General features: G+C 48.6%; 1 protein-coding gene and 1 long non-coding RNA gene across 2 annotated transcripts in view; one reads left to right on the top strand and one right to left on the bottom strand.

Annotated features, from left to right (window-relative positions):
- The window catches only part of CAPN13 (calpain 13), a 101824-nt gene extending 87841 nt beyond the window's left edge, over window positions 1-13983 (top strand). Inside the window, exon 24 of the mRNA XM_061155102.1 lies at window positions 13776-13983. The gene's annotated coding sequence lies outside the window, so the exon portion shown is untranslated. The remainder of the gene's footprint in view (window positions 1-13775) is intronic.
- Window positions 13984-16510: 2527 nt separating this feature from the next.
- LOC133064693 (uncharacterized) lies at window positions 16511-20450 on the bottom strand. The gene is made up of 3 exons (XR_009694675.1): window positions 20408-20450; window positions 18644-18731; window positions 16511-18542 (listed from the first exon to the last, which is right to left on the bottom strand). It is a non-coding gene; the product is annotated as an uncharacterized LOC133064693 (long non-coding RNA).
- Window positions 20451-20820: the final 370 nt, after the last annotated feature.

The following is a 20820-nucleotide window of genomic DNA, read 5'->3' as shown; positions in this document are numbered from 1 at the left end:
CGCAGATGCTTTACCATCTGAGCCACCAGGGAAGCCCTAGGCCAGAGAAGATCGCCACCCAGTCCCAGGTCACCACCAAGAAAGAACGATGAAGCTGCTGCTGCCACCCTCACCAGACATTATAGGGAGTGGCCAGAAATGGTCATGGCTGCCTGTAGCCCTAAGCAGGTGAATTTCTGGACAAAATTTCACAACTTCTGAAGCCCATGTGTCTGCCCACCCTGCCCAGAGGTAGAATAAGGCTTCTGCCTCTCTTCTGCCTTCCAAATCATAAGTGCAGAGGAAAGAGAAAAATGTGGGGAGAGGGAATGACAGCAGATGGGGATGGAGAACTGGGGCGGTGGTGGGAAGGATGATTCAGACAGACAGGGAGGACAGATGAGGCATGGCAGGGAGCAATACAGACAAATAAGATGGGAGAGACAGTGACAAGAGATTAAAACAGAAGGAGGAAGGCTGAGGTCTATGGGTGTTGATGGGAGTGGAGGCCATAGAGCCTAATCATTCAAAATCTGTTGCCAGTGGAAATGCTGACTTACGATGCCAATCAGGTTGTGGCTCTCAGACTTCACTGGGCATTAAAGTCACCTGGAATAACTTTTATAACAAGCTTTAGAAATTCTGATCCAGAAAGTCTGATGCTAGAGCTGGGAATCTGCTTTCTTTCTTTTTTTTTTTTTTTTAAAGCTCAAGAGCTTCCCTTGTGGCTCAGATGGTAAAGAATCCACCTGCAACATGGGAGACCTGGGTTCAGTCCCTGGATTGGAAAGATTCCCTGGAGGAGGGCATGGCAACCCACTCTAGTATTCTTGCCTGGAGAATCTCCATGGAGAGAGGAGCCTGGTGGGCTACAGTCCACGGGGTCACAAAGAGTTGGAGACAACTGAGTGACTAAGCGCAGCAAATGATGCCCGTGGTCCTTGGATGACTTAGGAATCACTAAGGAATCACTGCTTTTGCAGCTCCACTGAGTGGTGAGGTGCTCTGGGCTGCAGCAACCAGGGCAGCTATGAAATGCCTGATGAATCCAAGCTTAAGTTCTGTTCTGGTCAGCGGCCTCTCGTCATGTTTCCCCACCCCCAGCTCCTCACTACTGCCTAGAATATCTGAGATCCCTCCCCTCCACCTCCCAGCTCACTGCTCTCCTTCCTGCTCCCCTAGAACTGATGTCCTCGTTGATTTTTACCTCTAAACAAGCTCATTAAGCAATAATCCTAGAAGAATCCATCACTCTGACAAGGTTGTTGATTAACCATCCCCCAGCCGAGTCTAAAGTGCTTAATATCCCAGCGGAGTGGTCAGTAATGAGTCGAACAGCAGCACTGGCCTGGTTCTGAGCAGATGGATGCGAGATGGGCAGTTGGGCCAACTTTGCAGCCTGGTGGAGGTCAGTGGAGAGGAAGGTGGACAGTCTCCAGGCTGCCCAGGCTGCAGCAGGTTCTAGACCCTTCTAGCCAGATTCTAGACCATTCTTTCTGAGACCACTGCATGCCCCCAGAGGGTATATAAAGATATGAACAACTCTGGACAACGGACAGGAGAAGGACCACTTGAAAGGGGCTGGACACAGAGACATAATTCCCCAACCTTACAGATCTGCAACTATCTAATTGCCTGAGTAAGAGAAGAGACAGGCAAAACGATAAAATGACTGCCTTCCTGAGATCAATTTCAAGTCCAGACTGTTATGTCTTTCTTTTTTTCCCCACAGTTAGACTCTTGTTTTAAACAACCCCTCTGTTCCCTTAAAAGATTTGTTTTCTTCTGTGTGTTGGAAGTGCCTTGGACCGAGCAGGATGTGGCAGAACACTGCCCCCTGGAGCTCACAGTTGTTCCAGCTTCAAAGCATCCGCCTCCCAAAGGTTCCTTCGAACTCAAGTCTCCAGTGTGGGCTCAGTGGCAGTCCCCAGCCAGCCTGGCCATTGCCGCCATCTAGGCTGCCCTGTGTGCACAATTGCCCTATCACCTACCCGACTCCATCTCATTTCTTCCCCCTCCCCTTTTTGCATAAAGATTGGATGACATTGGTAAATACTCTTGACCAAGGGGAAGGGAACTGATTCCCCCCACCCCCCAGCTGTGCAGCTCTGATGGGATCACTGACATGCCGTGTCATCCTTTGTCTTTAGATGTTTCCAATTCTGTTCAGGCACAAAGAAGAGAAAATAGCATAGAGTGAGTGCCAGTAGTGTTAAAAGAATGAATGGCTGAGCTTGTATAGTATGAATACAGGAAGCCTGGTTGAGTGGACAGAGCACTGGGCAAGTCCTCTGGAGTCTCAGGTTCAAGTCTTGGTGCTGGACTTCCCTCTCTGGACTTCCTTCTTTAGAACGAAGGGGCTGAACTTGGAGCTGTCTAAGGTCCCTTCCATGGCATACACTTGGGGAGCCAAAGCCTAAGGATTCTGAGTCACAGTCATCATTAAGGGGAAGCAATTAGTCAGGAAAAACAAGCCCCTAGCAATGTGGCAGCAACAGCTCTCCAGTGTGGGTTCAGTGGGAGTCTCCAGCCAGCCTGGCCGTTGCTGCCATCTAAGCTGTCCTGTCTGTAGAGAGAGACCCACTCTCTAGGGAAATAAACAGGACTCTTTTCCTTTGACCTGGGAGTTGCTGTTCCTTTTACGATGTTTTCAATGAAAGAAGTTCAATCCCCTTCACTGTATATTATAGCATAAGGAATATGGTCAATAATATTGTAATAATTTTGTATGGGGACAGATAGTTACTAGACTTACTGTGATCATTTCATAATGTATGCAAATGTCAAATCATTTGTAACTCGCCTGAAAATAATAAAATATTGAACATCAACTATATTTCAATTTTTAAAAAGTTTTTTAAACTGTATGCATGGGATGAAAAAACAGTGCTTCTCCATTCAGCCAGAGTTGGTCTTTAGCTTTGACCTTGCTCTGGAAAGGTGGAATCCCGGCCACAGTGCAGCCAGGGCTGGTGGTGGTGCAGTGACACCTAGTGGCCACTTCCACTAATCACAGCCCAGCTCAGCTTCTCTGTACTTGAAAAGTCCCATCCTTTCCGTGGCTGAAAGGGCTGCATTAACTCTCAGTGAATGCAAGTAATGTAGGGCCCTGGGTTGTAATCTCAGTCTTGCAAATGCCTCTCTGTCTGGTCAACTTCAGTTTCTTCAAATGGGATTTTGGTCCTTACATGCTTCCCTTCCAACTGCCTTGCTGTCTGGACCACCACGGCTTAGGGCATGTAGTCAGGGATCTTAGGTCCATGCAGGGGGCAGAATGTCCCTACTGGGAAGACACTGCCCAGAGCTCACCACTGGGACCCTGGGGTCCCACCAACGTGATCATGCATGGTCCTGCCACACCCACCTCCAACATAGCCTTGAGACAAGAGCACATGGCCGGACAATTGACCACAGATATTCCATCCAAGGCTTGCCTCCATCCTGGCTACCAGCTGCTGAGGTGGGAAAAAGTAACAGAACCAGTCAGATGGAAGCCTCATTGAGCCAGCTTCCTATGGGTTGGGTAGGGAGGGGAACTTCACCTGCTCTTCCCCAACTTGGGTACCAGAATCTTGCCCTATTGATGGGATCTGTGGGGTTCACGTATACAGAATTAAATTAAAGAACAATGTAAATGGGTTCTTTTTAACACATTCCTCCCTTTACTGACACCTGCATACGCTGCAAAGAGGAGAAAGAGGGCTGTGTACTGAAGCTTCCAAACCTCCCTGCAGTCACTCATAGTATTTCGGCATGGCTGAGGACACACAGGCTGAGCTTTCAGGGTCTTTCCTGAATCACACATTCTTCTTACCCTCGAAGAACTGTGCTCCCTTCTTCTTGAGCCATGTTCCTCATCACTAGTTTCTGGTCCTTTTTTATGAGTCTCTCCTAGTGTAATCTTTGAGTGCTACATGATTTCTGCAGAGGACTGTGGTACTTTTCTTCATGGCTATGTTCATGTCACCATCACTCCCTACAGCTTCCCCTAGACTGTCCCTGAGAAGCATATAGTAGTAACACCCAAGAACTCCTTGAAGAAGGAATTGAGTCGTTCAGCTTAGGGATACGATTTCCAGAGTCCTCACAGCTTCTGGTGGTATGTGGTCATTTTCCCCTGCCTGTTAAATAGTGTATGTAAAAATACTTTCACATACATAGAGAGCACACAAAGTATCATTTTAAAATACCTATTCTATATTCGCCAGGGTCCATTCAGGAGAAAAGATCATACCAGCTGTTTGAATAGGGAAATTTTAATACAAAGAATTATTAACTAGTGAAATGTAATCAACCATTATAAAGGGCAATAGAGGATTCTAGGGAATAGAGGAATAGAAAATGCAGGAAGCAGCTGATGCCTCTAAGGATGAAGGAGATTACCCAACAATGAAAGAAATAACTTGGGTGAGATCCAGTTCACTTTGGAAAGAGTGTGCCTGCCGCCCGCTGGATGGTGAAGATGTTCACAGGGCTCCTGCTGACTGGAGGACACCTGCAGGGGGGCCTTGCTGGGTGAGAGGGCCCAGATGCTGCTGGCAGTCACCTTGTAGGAAGAAAAAAGGCACCCTGCAGCCAGCAGGGGCACTCTGCCTCTGTGTGTCTTACAGTGTCCCTCTAGCACCCTCCACTGACAAAGCCTAACATTACACCAGCGGGCTTCACTTTCTTGGGCTCCAAAATCACTGCAGATGGTGACTGCAGCCATGAAATCAAAAGACACTTGCTCCTTGGAAGAAAAGCTATGACAAACCTAGACAGCATATTAAAACTCAGAGACATTACTTTGCCGACAAAGGTCCATCTAGTCAAAGCTATGGTTTTTCCAGTAGTCATGTGTGGATGTGAGAGTTGGATTATAAAAAAGCTGAATGCCAAAGAATTGATGCTTTTGAACTGTAGTGTTGGAGAAGACTCTTGCGAGTCCCTTGGACAGCAAGGAGATCCAACCAGTTCATCCTAAAGGAAATCAATCCTGAATATTCATTGGAAAGACTGATGCTGAAGCTGAAACTCCAATACTTTGGTCACCTGATGGGAAGAACTGACTCATTTGAAAAGACCCTGATGCTGGGAAAAATTGAAAGCAAGAGGAGAAGGGGATGAAAGAGGAAAAAATTGTTGGATGGCATTATTGACTCGATGGACATGAGTTTGAGTAAGCCCAGGAGTTGGTGATGGACAGGAAGCTTGGCGTACTGCAGTCCATGGGGTCACAAAGAGTTCAACACGACTGAGCAACTGAACTGAACTGAACACCAGCTGGTAGAGAAGAAACCAGGGTCCAATTGAGTATTACAAAGCAGAGCAAAGAAAGGTGAATTTGGAGTTGAAAGGCAACAAATTGATAATAGGTCCACCTACCAGGCCTGGTGTTATGCATTTCCCTAATGAATCTCATATAATCTCAAGAAGCACAATTCTTTGAAATAGTTATTAGAATCCTCATTTTAATGTTGAGTAGATTCTGAAAGTTAGAAGTAATCCGAGAAGGATACACAGCTAATATTCGTGGCTAAGCTGGTGTTTAAAGTGCTGTGTTTGTGATTCTAGAGCCTGGGTTCCTACCCCAAGCTAACAGTGCCTCTCTCTGTGAAGGATGAAGGACAGTGAGATCCTTCCTCCTCTATGAACTCACAGGAACCTTCCCAGCATTGCTTCTTGGGCTCTCCTCCTTGGAGAGGCCAGTGGTGAGGCAGATGCCTTGGGGTGCCCTAAGGCAGTGGTTTCTAAACCAAAATCACCGGGAACAGCTTGGTGCAAACAGAGGCTCCTGGCCTTCTCTGCAGACCCCAATTTAATAGCTGGGAACAGGAGTAGGGCTGGAGTCTGCATTTAACAAACTCCCCAGAAATCCTGATGTGCCCATAAAGGAGCGCCAACTGCTCCACTGGGCTAGAAGAGCAAGTGAGAAGCTGCCTGGCCTTTGCTGGGGGGGAAGGGACTTCACACTAACAAGCTCCTCTCAGCCCCAGCACCCCGCAGAAAGGTCAATGCTGCTACCTGACTTCGGAAATGAAAATCAGATGGGGCACATGGATCTGCTTCATGGGTGATAAAGTTGTAATGGCTCTAATGGAGGCCTAATTAATTCCTATTTACCAGCCAGAAAATTGGAAGGTGGGCTCCAGGACCCCTGGCCCCCTTTAGACACATTTTCTGGACAGGAGGTATTTCCAAGCTAGAGCTAGCTGGGGAATCCCACCTGGGTCAAGAATAAGAGCCAGCCACCAGGTGCTAGGAGGTGTGCCCCTTTGTCTCCAACCCTGGAACCTGCTGGCAAGGATTAAGACCACAACAAGGAAACTGGGGGTCTGCCTCATGGGGCAGAGCTGAAATTCAGGCACACATGAAACTTACTCCAAAGCTGTGTGCATGGCTTGGGAGAGGAACTGGCTCCTGCCTCAGAGCCCCTGCTTGGGGGGCAGCCAAACCCTAGTAGGCTGGGGGTTATGTGCTCATGGTCATCAAGAAGTTAATGTCTTTCATTTGGTGGGAGGTTTTAGCATCTATAATACAACTCAGGAAATGGGCATCATTTGCTCTTATCTTGGTCCTTCAGAGAGGAGCTAAAGCAGAGGGTATGGGGGAGAGGTCTGTCCTGGGAAGGCCTCATAGGGCTCTGCTCTGTTCCACAAACCCATAGAACTATAGCACCAAGAGTGAACCCTAGGATGAACTGTGGGCTCTGATAAGGACATGTCAGCATAGGTTCATTGACTGTAGCGTGTAGCGCTCTGGCGGGGGATGTTGATGGTGGGGAAGGTGGTGGGGCAGTGGGTATGCGGGAACTCTCTATACTTTCTGCTCAGTTTTTCTGTGAACCTAAAAACAGGTCTAGTGAAAAGAGAAAAAATTACTGCCTCTTAATGTGGTTGTGAGAATTATTAAGTAAAATAATGTTGCGAAAGGGCCTAATCCAGGCTTTGGCGTGCTTCAGGGTCCCTAGTAGCTGAATGAGGGGAGATATCACCCCGTAAGCTCAGTGCAGGTCCAGGAGGAGCCTGACGGTGGAGGAAGGGTGATGCTCGTCTCCCTCAAGGAGCCCTCAGGGGTGGGGGTGGGGGGACTGGAGATGTAAGAATTAAGGACCAGTCTGGGCCAAGTGCTAATCAGTCAGAAGACAGAACAGCTGTTTTGGCCCAGGACTGGATATGATAACAGGCCCAGGTCTAGGATTTGTAAGATCGGTCCCTCCCTCTCTCCAGATGAACCTTCTCATAGCCAGTGGAAGGAACCAGAAGAGACTAGTTATTTGGAAAACATCATGGATCTGGCGGGCCACTCCCCTGCTCTGAAGCTCCCACTTACTCCCCAGAACCTTCACCTGGCAGGTAGGCCTTCCGTCCGCCGCCTCTGCGGTGCAGCCACTCTGGGAACTGTTAGTGGAGTAGAGAGAAAACAGGTGGTGACCAGAGACCCAAAGTTAGGCCCAAATCTGTGGTAGCTGTGTGCCCTTAGGACATCTCTCCCCGGCTCTGTGCTTCAGTTTCCCCAGACTGGATTCCTTTCTTCTTTCTTTCACTGAATACACTATTGAGTGCCCACTATGAGCGTGACAGTCTCTAAGGTCCTCCCCGTTGTGATGTTATGTTTTACTCAAAGTGGTTCAAATGCACCGGGAGAAATATAAAACACCCAAAGGATAAAGGTGAAAATGAAGAGGTTCCCTTACTTACGGTATTTCTTCCCAGGCTCTGCCTTTTGAATCTCCATTTCTGTGCCCACATTTGAGGGAATGGAACACATGTTTGCAAAGTGCTTTGATAACTTTGAAGACTGCTGGGCTGTGACCTTGCCCTCAGTATCTGATCCAAAATGAAAGTGGATGCTTCCTGACCAAAGTGCTTGATTCTCTTTGAGTCCCCCCTCCATGTTCACACCTGTCCTCCCTGCCAAACCCCGTCCCCTGTGAGAGGATCCAGAGCTTCTCTGGGGGAGGCACATGATGCTCAGACGATTAGGAGCTCAGCTTCCAAACGGATCGGGTTCCAATTCTCGCTCTGAGTTTGCTTGCTGTGTGACCTTGGGAAGTTACTTAACTTCTCTGAACATTGCTGCCCTCTATCTATTTAATGGAGAAAATAAATCTCCACCTGTTGTAAGATTAAGTCAAATGACACAAGTAATGTTTCTGGCCACAGAAATAGCAATGCCACTCTATATAATATGAGTTATTAGGTATCTTGTCCTTGCATGAGATAATTCATGTAAAGCGTTTTTTGCTTGGTGAGAACTCAGGCCCTTCTTTTCCTCACACTCTTCAGTTTCATTTCCCTCCCTGTGACTGCCAGGTGGCAGCATGGGGCCGTATATGGAGCCCTCTTTCTCACTCGCAGAATGGGAGTGCTGGCAAGGCCCCTTGGTTGACAATAACCACAGATTGTTTATGGCACTCTTACCATGCCGGGCGCATGTCACAAACCCTTCCTTTAACCCGTGTAGGTTCATATGGGGGGGAGGTTCAGTTACTGCCTTGTACGGGGGAGGGATGATGGACTCTGGCAGGCAGGATCCATAAGGGTGCAGAGCCTAGAATCAAATAATCCCCTGCTGGCACCTGGGGCACTTGCCCGCTGTGGTTGGTGGCCTCCTGGTGGGTTGCAGGAGGCTCACGTGGTGGATGAGAACAGTGGGGCCCCAGGAGGGAGGGAGTGACCCAAAGCCAGAGGCCTGACCCCAGGCAGGCACCCATTCCTGCAGGGCTCAGTCTCCGGGGAGGGTCCCATTGGCCAGGGCCCCCACCACCCTGAGACTCAGCCTGGCCTCTCTGAGGGGGTGCTGGGAAAGCAAGCACCCGACGTCCTGCTGTCGGCTTCTGCTCATCCAACAGGACCTCTTCTGATCCCCAAGTAATCTTTGCCTCCAGGAGCCACAGTGATTTGTGGATAACTTCCTCCAAATCTCCCTTGGCTAATCCTCCCTTGACTGAACCCTTTAGTGATTGCATTTGCAGCCGGTGGCCTCTAATCCCTTGGGCACCAAATATTCCTGGGAAGGCACATAGGCAGCCCTGTGTCCTGCTGGGGCCCAGCGGATGTGAGCTGGGCACACCTGGAACACCAGCTTGTTCCTGAGTCAGCCTCTGTTTCTCCCTCCTTCGAGTCTCACTGGGCAGCAGGTCAGGGAAAGTCTGGGTCTGCGTGCAGCGGTACCTGGACAGGGCAGCTGGCTGGCAGCCGAGGAGCTGGGTCCCCGGTCTCCACACTGAGTGATTCTCAGAGGGATGTTCTTGTCTGAAGTCAGGGCTTCAGTTTCTTCCTCTCCTAAATGGGGGTAAAATTAGTCTTGCCTCATAGGGATGAGGATTTATGAAGGTAACATATTTAACAACCTTAAGGCAGAGCCTGGAAATGAACACGCCATCAGAGCTGGCTAGCTGCAGTTAACCTACTGAGTCTCCCTGCCACCCCCACCCCTCAGTGACAGCCACAGCTCTCCCGTCTCCCACCTCTAGAGACGTGGACCCCAAAACATCAGCTCCTCACACAGGTTTAGCAGGGCAGTGGTGGGAGAGCCACTGTGGGCTGTGTGGGGCCTGGGGGCTCCGGGAATGGCCACAGTTTCGGTGCTGGGGGAGACCAAGGGCCTGCAGCTCTGAGAAGGTGCACCCAGAGCAGGAGAGTTGCCCGGTGCAGCCACGGCCAGGCTCGGGGACTCCAGCTCTTGCGGGGTGAAGGAGCCCAGGGCCGGGGAGGCCGGCAGGCTGCAGTGGGGCAGCCCTGCATCCCTGACAGGGGTGGACTAGCCCACTGGACAGACAGGCTGGTTCCAGACACTGCCCAGGCAGGGGGAGTTACAGAGGGATGCTTCAGGGGCAGCTCCATGAACTGAATAAATTCATCTTATATTTTTAGATTTTTTTTTAAAAAATGTGATTCATTTTTTAAAAGTCTTTATTCAATTTGTTATGACATTGTTTCTGGTTGGTTTTTTTTTTTTTTTTTTTGGCCACGTAGCATGTGAGAACTTAGCTCTCCAACTAGAGGTGGAACCTGCACTCCCTCCTCATTGGAAGGCAAAGTCTTCATCACTGGACTTCCAGGGAAGTCCCTAAATGACTGAATCTTTGAGATGCAGTTGCAGTACTTCGTAACCAGCAAGTCAGCAGGTGGATCTGCCCCTAAGAAGGAGATGAGATTGGCTCAGACTCTCTGTGGGGGTTTAGCTCCATCCCAGAGATGTTAGCTCTGTCCTGACCCCCATCTCTGCACTTTCCACCACCACTCTGGGCTCACAGTTATGTCCTTGTCTCTCCCAGGTATGGGCCTCATCATGTAATCTTGTTTCCCTTCCCTCTGTCCATACTCTACTGAAAAATAAAAACTAAGTTCTCTCACACTCCTCGGGATAGAGAGTTCCAGACCTTTCCTGGGGTCCTGCCTGCTTAACCCAAAGCACAGAAGCTTGCCCTTGGCCCAGCCAGGAGCTACCTCCTGCCAGAGAGACTCCTGCCCACCCTAGTCCAGCTACTTGCAATGTTAGCTTCCATGTGTTAGATACGTGTTCCCAGGAGTGTGTCTTACTGACAGTGTCTCAGCCTAGAAGTCCTCACCTCTGTTCACTTGAGTTCCTCCAAGGAGCCTGGCACATAAGAAGGCAAGGAATACAATGACTGTGACTGCGTGTGTGCTCAGTCGTGCCTGACTCTTTGCAACCCCATGGACCATAGCCTGCCAGGCTCCTCTGTCCATGGGATTTCCCAGGCAAGAATACTGGAGTGAGTTGCCATTTCCTGCTCCAGGGGATCTTCCCAACCCAGGGGTCAAACTGGCAACTACTGCCTTGTCTCCTGCATTGCAGGTGGACCCTCTACCACTGAGCCACCGGGAAAGCCCAATAAAGTATATTACCATTTGTGTAAAAATAAGTGGAAAAAGAATAGAAGTATTTCCTTATAATTGCATAAAATATTTCTAATAAGATAACAAGAAACTTGTCTCACTGGCTTTCTGTAGACAGAACAAGGTGGTAGGGAAATAAAAAGGAGAGGCAGATTTTTTTATTGTAGAGTCTTTTGAATTTTGAACCATGTGAAATATATCCTAGCCAAAACTTAAAATGGTTTTAATTGAAGTATAGTTGAGTTACAACTTTGTGCTAACTTCTGCTGTACTGCAGAGTGACTCAGTTATACACGTATATACATCCTCTCTTCCTATATTCCTTTCCATTGTGGTTTATCATAGGATACTGAATATAGTTTCCTGTGCTATACAGTAGGATCTTGGTGCTTATCCATTCTATATATAATAGCTTACATCTGCAAACCTCAACCTCCCACTCCATCCCTCCCCTATCTCCTTCCCCCTTGGCAACCATTAAGTCTGTTCTCTACATCCGTGAGTCTGTTTCTGGTTCATAGATAGGATCCTTTGTGTCATATTTTAAATTCCACATATAAGTGATATCATATGGTATTTGTCTTTCTCTTTCTGACTTACTTCACTTAGTATGATAACCTCTAGTTGCATCCATCTTGCTGCAAATGGCATTATTTCATTCTTTTTATTGCTGAGTAGTAATCCATTGTGTATAAATACCATATCTTCTTTATCTGTTCATCTGTCAAGGGACATTTATGGGTTTCCATGTCTTGGCTATTGTGACTATTGCTGCTATGAACATAGGGGTGCAAGTATCTTTTTGGATTAGTTTTGTCTGGATATATTCCCAGGAGTGGGATTGCTGGATCATATGGTGATTCTAAGTTTAGTTTTCTAAGGAAACTCCCAACTGTTCTCTGTAGTGGTTGTAGCAATTTACACTCCCACCAACAGTGTAGGAGGGTTCCCTTTTCTCCACACCCTCTCCGGCATTTGTTACTTGTAGAGTTTTTAATGATGGCCATTCTGACTGGTGTGTGGTGGTACCTCTCTGTAGCAAAACTTAAATTTAAAAATACACATAAGAAAAAGAACAAAAAGAAACCAGTTGCAGGAGGCAGAAACAAAGACATATTAGTCTCTTCCTTTAGCTTTGCATAGAGTGATTCATACTCTCAAAGATTCCAAAGTGAAAATACAAATTCTATTTATAGAGATTTTCTAACATTGCTCAATAAAGTAAGCATCTGGACTTTTAAATGCAAAAGATCGGTCAGATTTCTGGTTCCCACTTAGAGTACAGAGCTCTGCAAAGTGCATTGCTCTAACCCTTACCCCAAAAAAGTGCCAAATAATTTACAAAATGACACATTTTCATGAACTCATCAGAGAACTGTGATGGAAGGCAATAAACTAAGCTGAAATCTAAGGAAAAGCAGGCACCACCAAGGAGAGATGGGACACAGTTCCTCAATTACCTGTTATGGAATTGTACACCATATAGGCTGGAAGGAAGAATCCAACCAAACTTTTTAATGAGATGTTAAAAGCTACGTGTGGGGCCTGTGTGGATGTATAGCCCCCTTGAGAGCTGCAGACTTCAGGGAAATCCACACCCGCTTACAGGCCCTTCTCCATGGGAAACACTGGATGCTCGCAAGAAAGATGGCGAGAGGATGAGTGACCTGGGCAGACCTATCTCTTGCTTCAGGTCTGGGGAAAGGGAACAGTGCTTTCAGAGAAGCACAAAGTTCCATGCAGACCCTTCTCCGTATATCCTTTATGGAAAAATACATATATAACCATTGGGGAAAGGAGAGCAAACCGCATAGTCCTTAAGGCACAGGATCCATGGCAGTTGGGAGAAGAGTAAAACGCTCAGTCCTGGGGGAGAGGGGTAAAACTACATGCAGACCAGAAGTCCCCTACCGATGGGGAAGGGACAGAATCACTGAACTGTCCCCCCTCCCAGACATAGCACCTGCCCAAGCCGAAACCAAAGGAGAACAGCAGAGGCTGCCCCCCGACCCCCACCCTATCCTAACAAATATTGAGTAACAACAGCAATACATTGCGGGGGAGGATCAAGAGGGTGAAGGGAAATTTTCCCTAAGAGATAGATGCAAAGGGAAGCCTTAAAGGGAGGGTAAGCCCATGTTGATCTGTATCTTTAGTACCATTTCAAGAAAACTCTAGGCAAAAGTTGTTAATAGAAATTGATACACTAAAGGCAACATTTATATGCAAAGGCAAAGGACCTTGAAGAGCCAAACCAATTTCAAAGAAGAGCAAAATTGGAGGAACCACAGTATCTGACTTCAAGACTTACTAGACTTTCTATAAAGCTACAGTCATGAAGGTGGTATGGTTTTAGAGGGAAATATATACAAATAAATATTAATAATACTACTATATAATAACAATATATTTATATTAATGTATATAAGTGTATATATAATATATGCAAACAAATATATGGTATATATTTTATATATATGTTTACTTCTGTAGAAATGTATTTTATGTAATGTATATTTATGTAATATGAAAATATATTTTATATGTTTTATAAATAAATATCCATCAATGGTACAGAAGAAATAACCCAAAAATAGATCCACATATTTAGTCAACTGATTTTTTGCAAAAGTACAAAGGCACTTCACTGGAGAAAGAATGCTCTTTTTAATAAATGATTAGAAAAGAATTAAATATCCAAAACACACAAAAAATTAAGAAACAAACTTTAAGCCACATGTCCCACCCTATATGAAAATTACCTCAAGGTGAATCTGTGCATGTGCTCAGTCATGCTGGACTCTTGGCGACCCCAAGGACTGCAGCCCACCAAGCTCCTGTGTCCATGGAATTTCCCAGGCGAGAATACTGGGATGGGTTGCCATTTCCTCCTCCAGGGGATCTTCCTGACCCAGGGACCGAATCCACATCTCTTGTCTCCTGTATTGGCAGGTGGATTCTTTACCACTGCACCACCTGGGAAGTCCTCAAAGTGGATCTAAATGTACGTAAACGTAGTACCTAAGATTGTAAAACTTCTGGAAGGAAAGTAGAAGGAAAACTCTGTGACTTCAGCCACCTGGACCTTACACCTGGAATCTGTGCATGACACAGCTGCAGAGGCCTAAGTTGTGTTTCCCCATCTCCTACCTTCCTGATTTTCCTGGCGACATTCACTTCCTAGAGACGTTTGCAGGTTGTTGGTTATTTCCAAGTAAATGCAGAACTAAAGGTGGGTGTTCATCCTTGGAACAGTTCATCTCACCGTTCTCTAACTTGCCCTGCCATCCTGAACCTGGCTTCAGCTTTCTCACCACCCACTCAGCTTGGGTCAGCTGTGAGCCTGGTTCGCCAACTCCACTGAAGCCAGAGAGCAAACTGCTCATTCCAGCCCCCCACCCTAGCAGGTGTCCCTTGGGCCTTTTCTCCTGCCCTCAGTCAATTTTCTTCCTACTCAGTATGTGCTCAGTGAAGTTGGAAGAGAAAAAATAATAAACGCCCAAACCCACAATTTCTTCACTGTGGGTTTGGTCATTTATTCAGTTTCTGTTTATTCCCTCTGTCTGTCTGTCTGTTTATCCATCATGTTAATTAGGCCTGAGTTAACCACAGAGTCTCAGAATTGTAGTTGTTGAACCAAGGGTCTGCCTTTCTGTGTGTGCGTGCATGTGTGTGGATGTTTCTGTGTGTGTGCGTGTGTGTGTGTGCATGGGTGTGTTTATACAGAAGTGTGGAAGAGGCAGGAAGAAATGAATAGGAATGAGAAACTCTTTATTTTTTCCCCTGGAGGGAAAGAGCCAGAAATTACATCCGTTCAAAAATATCCTGCCTCTCTCACAGATAAATATAGCGACATGGGTAGATGTGTCACCGAATAAAACTCTCAAAACAAATCCGGGAAGAATCACTTGAAGAGGCTGCCACTGCTGGCTCTGTCCTGCGGTTCCTCTGTCCCCCATCTCCCGACCCCACACTCCCCACAGCAATCAGGAGGGAGAGCGAGGAGGGAGGTCTGTGCCTGGTTCCCCCCAGCATTCTGGCCACGGGGAGGGGTAGCAGGAGCAATGATGCTCCTTCAGGGGCTGCTGGTCAGAGGGGTTCGGTCACCAGATGTCTCCTTACCACCATGGGGAAGAGTTTGAGAGACCACTTCTCCCCGTGACAGAATAGGAGGGCAGCCCCACAAAGACGTATTTACCAAGCATGGTGGCTGGAACTAAGGACCTGTGACTTGGACTCAAGGGCACCATTAGAACCATTTGGCCACCAGCAAAGCAGAGACACCTACCGGCCAGAATGGACATTGCCAGAGGGGAGGTACAGTCATCCTAGCATTGCATGCCAGCTGAGAATCAGCCCCTCTTAGGGGCACAGGGAATCAGTCCTTCCAGCAGCCCTATGAAGGAGGCATCATCATCCCATTTTTCAGATGGGGAGACTGAGGACAGGAGTGATTCAGTGATTGATCCAGGGTCCTGTGGCAGGTCATGGCACAGCTGGGCACCATCTCTTCTGAGAGTGTCAGGGAGGCCACCCTGCCACCATGTACTGAAGGGTAGAAGCTCTACTGGCCCCCAGGCCATCAGCCTGGCCCATCAGCAGAAGCCTCAGCAGTTGGGTCACTGAAGGGGCTGCACCAGCATCCTAAGCCCTGTGGGAACAGAGGGTTGTCGTGGGTCTTCGAGGAGGAAGGATAGAGCCATTTTGCAGTTGTGAGCTTCTCACTACCTAACACTCCCCTCACCTCCTCCTCAGCCTGGACCCCTCACTGTCCAGTGCCTCAAGTATCTGTTGGTCTACCTCTGCCGTAGGCCTGGGACACCTCTCTTACCTGGCCAACCAACAGCACCTTAGGCCAGCTCTGAGCTCCAGTAAAAAAGTTTCTTAACATCTTTTGGACCTGTGGAGTCAGACCAACCTGGATTGAAATCCCCCCTCTGCCACTCCCCAGCTCTGTGGCCTTGGGAAAAGTAATGCCTTATTTATTAGTTTCTTATTGCTGCTGAAACAAAAGTCCACAAACTTAATGCCTTAAACAATCTTACAGTTCTGAAGAAAGGTGCCAAAATCAGTCTCACTGGGTTAAAATCAAGGTGTCTGCAGGGCTGTTCTCCTTCTGGCTCCGAGGGAGAATCCAATTCCTTGCCTTTACCAGCTTCTAGAAGTTTCCTGCATTCCTTGGCTCATGGCCCTGCATCACTTGGACCACTGCATCCATCACTACATCGCTCTCTGACTCTAACCCTCCTCCTTCACTCTTACAAGGATCCTTGTGATAACAGAGTGTCCCTTTAGATAATCCAGGGCAGTCTCCCCATCCCCGAATCCTTAATCACATGCCAAGCCCCTTTGCCATTTATGGGAACCTAGTCACAGGTTTTGTGGATTAGGGCATGGCCATCTCAGGCAGGGATGGGGAACATTACTCAGCCTACCACACCTCACTTTCCTCATTTGTAAACTGAGGATGCTAATCTGCACCTCCCAAGTCTGCTGGGAGGACCAGTTACATTACAAAATACTCTGCCTTGTACCTGGCACAAAGTTTAAAATGAGGTCCTGAAAAAGCACTCTTTGCCCCCACCCCATCATATTTCTCTGGAATCTAAGGTGCCTGTCCCCAGGCTGACTCTCCGTGGGGACTTTAAGAATCCCTGTGGAAATAAAACATGGGGGTGATGAATGGCTCTGACCTCCCAAATGCCGTGGCAGGGCTGTTTGCAAATTTAAAGGTTTCTAGGCAGCAGGAGGAAGAATGTGAGCAGAAACGTGGAACGGTATGTGCAGGGACATAAATTCCAAGGGGTTTTTGTTAGGAAAGCAGAACAGAAAACCATTCCATCTGCATTCCCCACACTGGAACTACTCTCCCAGGTGGGCGGGGCTGAGGCCCCTTCCAGTAATGGAGCACATCTTCCTAGAGTCAGGGGTGAAGCCCTCAGCAAAGGGGGCAGGACACTCTGAGAGCCAGGTCCATGCTCACTGCCTAGGCCCGGGGGGTCATGGCTCTGGATCACAGGAGCTGGAGCAGCAGGTGGCTAGTCGGAGCAGACAGGCAGGCCCCATCTTCTGGGAAGGAATGAGAGCTCTGGGGGGTTGTGTCCTTTATGGAGGGCAGGGGATAGGGGGTCCAGACCCCTAGAAAGCCCTCCTGATCCTCCCTCCACCAGCAGGCTCTCACCCAACACAGTTTAAGCCCATTTTAATCCAATATTCTGATTAGTAAAATGTCTTTCAGCACGCCCTCCAATAAATACATATTTTAAATTATGTGGCATGAATTGCTACCCAAATATATCATGCTCATTAGAACTTTCAGAAATATAAGCATAGCATAGTTAAAAGCTAAAAATATATATAAACAGAACATTTTTATCCTGCATTCAGACAAATAAATCGGTGGGCATGCCTCACTCTGGAGGTAGTAGAAACTCTAGTTGCATTTTGTTACTCTTCTATTTTCTTAAATCTTGTTTATTTGTGTGTCCAATTCAGTGAGCTCCTCTCTTGTCCGGTGGGGTTGGTCTCTGAGTTTCTCCTCCTGGCTTGTTAAGTTGCCAAAGACTAACAGCATTGTGCCTTGGACGGTGCAGACTGCGGGTTACACAGCTGGTGCTAATAAAGTTGTTCCGTATTTTGTGAACATGTACTCTGAACCCAGAACTTTGTGGCCGGCACTGAGGGGGTTCAAAGAGCAAGATGTGGTCCCGCCCTCACAGAGGGAGCTCTGTAGACCAGGTGTCTCACCTGGGCCTGGGGTGGCTAGGCCACATCTGTGAGGTCTGCAGGAGCCTGGCATGTTCAGATGTGGTCACTGGGCGGTTCTGGCTGGAACTCAGGAGGGGATGGGAGGGAATGGTGAGAGAGAAGGTGGGCGCTGGGCAGGAGGTGAGTGATGAAGATTCCAGGTGGGGAGAGTGTGTGGACAGCCATGCCTGTGTGGCTCTCCCATCTCAGGCCCACTTGGAGTGCTCTTTGCTCCCTGCATCTTCAGCACAAGGGGACAAAAGGGACCAGAGGGCTGGGAAGGAGGCACCTCAAACTGCATAAAAACAGAGGGGCTCTCTTGGGCCTCCACCTCTCCAGGGTGAAGGAAGCAGTAGGCCCGGGCCACAGTCAGAGGGTCTGATCATCCAGGTTTCATTCACCCGTTGTCCCACCACCCCACAAAGCTTTCACTAACTGCCCTGTGAAGCCACTGGGCTTCCTGGTTTGAACAAGGGGCTACACAAGGCTTGAGTATGGGGCACCAACCAGCTGCCCTCATGGCTCAGTGTGGGAGGCCTTACTTTGGGGGCCAGCACCCCTCCTGTATCATCCAGTGAGTCTGTGGCTCTGAACTTCCTCCCCACTCCTTGAGGTGGGGGCTGGCCTCTTCTAGCTTCAGGTTCAGATCTCTGGGCATCTTCCAGAGCAGTGAGGGCTCCAGCTGAGCTGGTCAAGTCTGCCTTGGATGAAGGATGAAGGAGCTTCAATCCTTTCATGGGAAAGAATATCATAGGCCAGGGGAGGAAAGGTGTGAAGCCTCCAAAGCCCTGGAGGTGGGGTTTGGGGCTGCCACAGACAGGGAGTCAAGAACCCCCACACCATCCCCCCTTGTGCACCACATGGCTGTGGGCCTGCAGAACTTGTGTGCGTGGTCCAGGCTGGAGGTTTTAGGCCTCACCATGGGAGGGTGTGCGCTGGCATTGGTCATCAGAGTTGGCCTTGTCCTAGAGGCTGGGGGAAATTGAGAGAAATTTTCCTTACTGTTTATCCCAGGTCAACAAGAACATGCAGAATCTGAAGGAGCCTGGAAAGGGCTGGGGAGAAGGAGGTACCTGCCAGGCTGGGTCAGGATGAGCCGTTTGTCTGTGTCTTCAAGGAAGAAGTGGGCTTCTCCTGTGGCTCAGCTGGTAAAGAATCCACCTGCAGTGAGGGAAACCTGGGTTCGATCCCTGGGTTGGGAGGATCCCCTGGAGAAGGGAAAGGCCACCCACTCCAGTATTCTGGCCTGGAGAATTCCATGGTGGCAAAGTGTCAGACACAACTGACCGACTTTCACTTACTCACTCACTCATTCACTCACTCAAGCAAGAAGCAGAGAGCAGATATGCAGACATCTGCAGGTGGCCCACAGCAGAGGGTTGAAGGGGTCATCTCATACGAGAGACTGAAGCAAGGATCTGTATGATCTGTTCAGGTATGGAAAACAAAGCTGGAGGGGCCCATGCTGGTCCATTCAGCACACGCCAACCCACGGAGCCCCAGGGCAAAGTCACCACTGGAAGTGCCACCAGCTCTGGGTGGTGCTGGGGCAGGGATGGGGCGCACCTCCAGCACCAAGGCAGGAAGCAGCATCACTCTAACTCGGCAGGGGAGCCTGCAGGCAGGAGGTCTCTGGCCCCAATGTTTAGAGACTCTGTGGCAGGAGCTACTGCACAGCTGGGGTCGCTGAGACCTCAAGGGCAAGATCCACATGAGGCTCAGACCAGGTCGGGCCCAAGGAAAGAGGATGAGAGCTGCTCTTGTTGTCTCAGCCCCTGACTCCTAGGCTCCAAAATTACTGCACATAGTGATTGCAGCCATGAAATCAAAAGACACTTGCTCCTTGGAAGAAAAACTATGACAAACCTAGACAGCATATTAAAATGTAGAGACATTACTTTGCTAACAAAGGTCCATCTAGTCAAAGCTATGGTTTTTCAAGTAGTCATGTATGGATGTGAGAGTTGGACTGTAAAGAAAGCTGAGCACCGAAGAATTGATGCTTTTGAACTGTGGTGTTGGAGAAGACTCTTGAGAGTCCCTTGGACTGCAAGGAGATCCAATCTGTCAATCCTAAAGGAAATCAGTCCTGAAAATTCATTGGAAGGACTGATGCTGAAGCTGAAATTCCAATACTTTGGCCACCTGATGTGAAGAACTGACTCATTGGAAAAGACCCCAATGCTAGGAAAGATTGAAGGCAGGAGAAGGGGATGACAGAGGATGAGATGGTTGGATGGCATGACTGACGTGATGGACATGAGTTTGAGCAAGCTCTGGGAGTTGGTGATGGACAGGGAAGCCTGGCTGAAGTCCATGGGGTTGCAAAGAGTCAGACATGACTGAGCGACTGAACTGAACTAACTGACCCCTGGGACCCAGCACTGGGTTCCTTATCTGGGCAATAGGGTGGCTGCACACCCTCTGGAGTTCCCTTCCAGCTTTCTTGACTCTGTCCAGGCTCATCCAGGCCCCACCCTGGCCTTTTCCTTATTCCAGCCTGAGTCTCCCAAGCACTGGGCCACCAGAGAGGTGATTGGGCACATTATGGGGTTTCTGAGAAGTTGCAAACAACCAGCAGTTCTTTCCTGAGAAGTGGTGGAGGCATGCTGAGCCCTGTACCCCCCTCCCCACCCCACCAGAGGCACTGTGGAGAAAGTGCCACTCAGTCCTCGGCTCCCGTGACCTCTGTGGCATTCTGTGAATGAGTCTGAAAACAAACCATCAGAGGGAAAAAAAAGAAACCACCCATCCCAAAATAGCTCTCTGAAGGTTGCCTAATCCCATGCCTTTGCAGCAGAGCTGGTCTGTTATTTTGACCAGGCTGAGCGAGTTACCTGATGGGTCTTTCTGGACTCTCCCTCTTTGGAGTGAGTTTGCAGCACACACATGAGGACAGGCTGGGGCAGGAGTGAGTGTTCTGGTTTTGGGGTGATGGATAATGCCCTCAGACCCAGGGTGGGATGTTGCAGGCCTCCATTTGCAGTTTTCCTCGGTGGAGGGAACAGTTAAAGCTCATCTTGGGGCCAGAGGCACCTGATCACAATCCAGGAGAAAAGATGTGTAGACACCCCACCACCACTGCCCCCACAGTCACCAGGACTTAGAGCAGAGAATGAGCACCAAGCCAGGGCATTGTGCCAACTGCTCCAGCAAAACGTACCAGCACTGATGATTAGGGATAAGAACTTAGATGGCTGACATAAACTGTGCTGATAGATTTCCATTAGTGGCTGTGGGGCCCACGGAC

This window comes from Dama dama, chromosome 11 (assembly GCF_033118175.1).
Source record: "Dama dama isolate Ldn47 chromosome 11, ASM3311817v1, whole genome shotgun sequence".
NCBI classification, from domain to species: Eukaryota; Metazoa; Chordata; class Mammalia; order Artiodactyla; family Cervidae; genus Dama; species Dama dama.
Note: the sequence above shows the minus strand (reverse complement) of the source record. Positions and strands in the feature narration are given on the sequence as shown.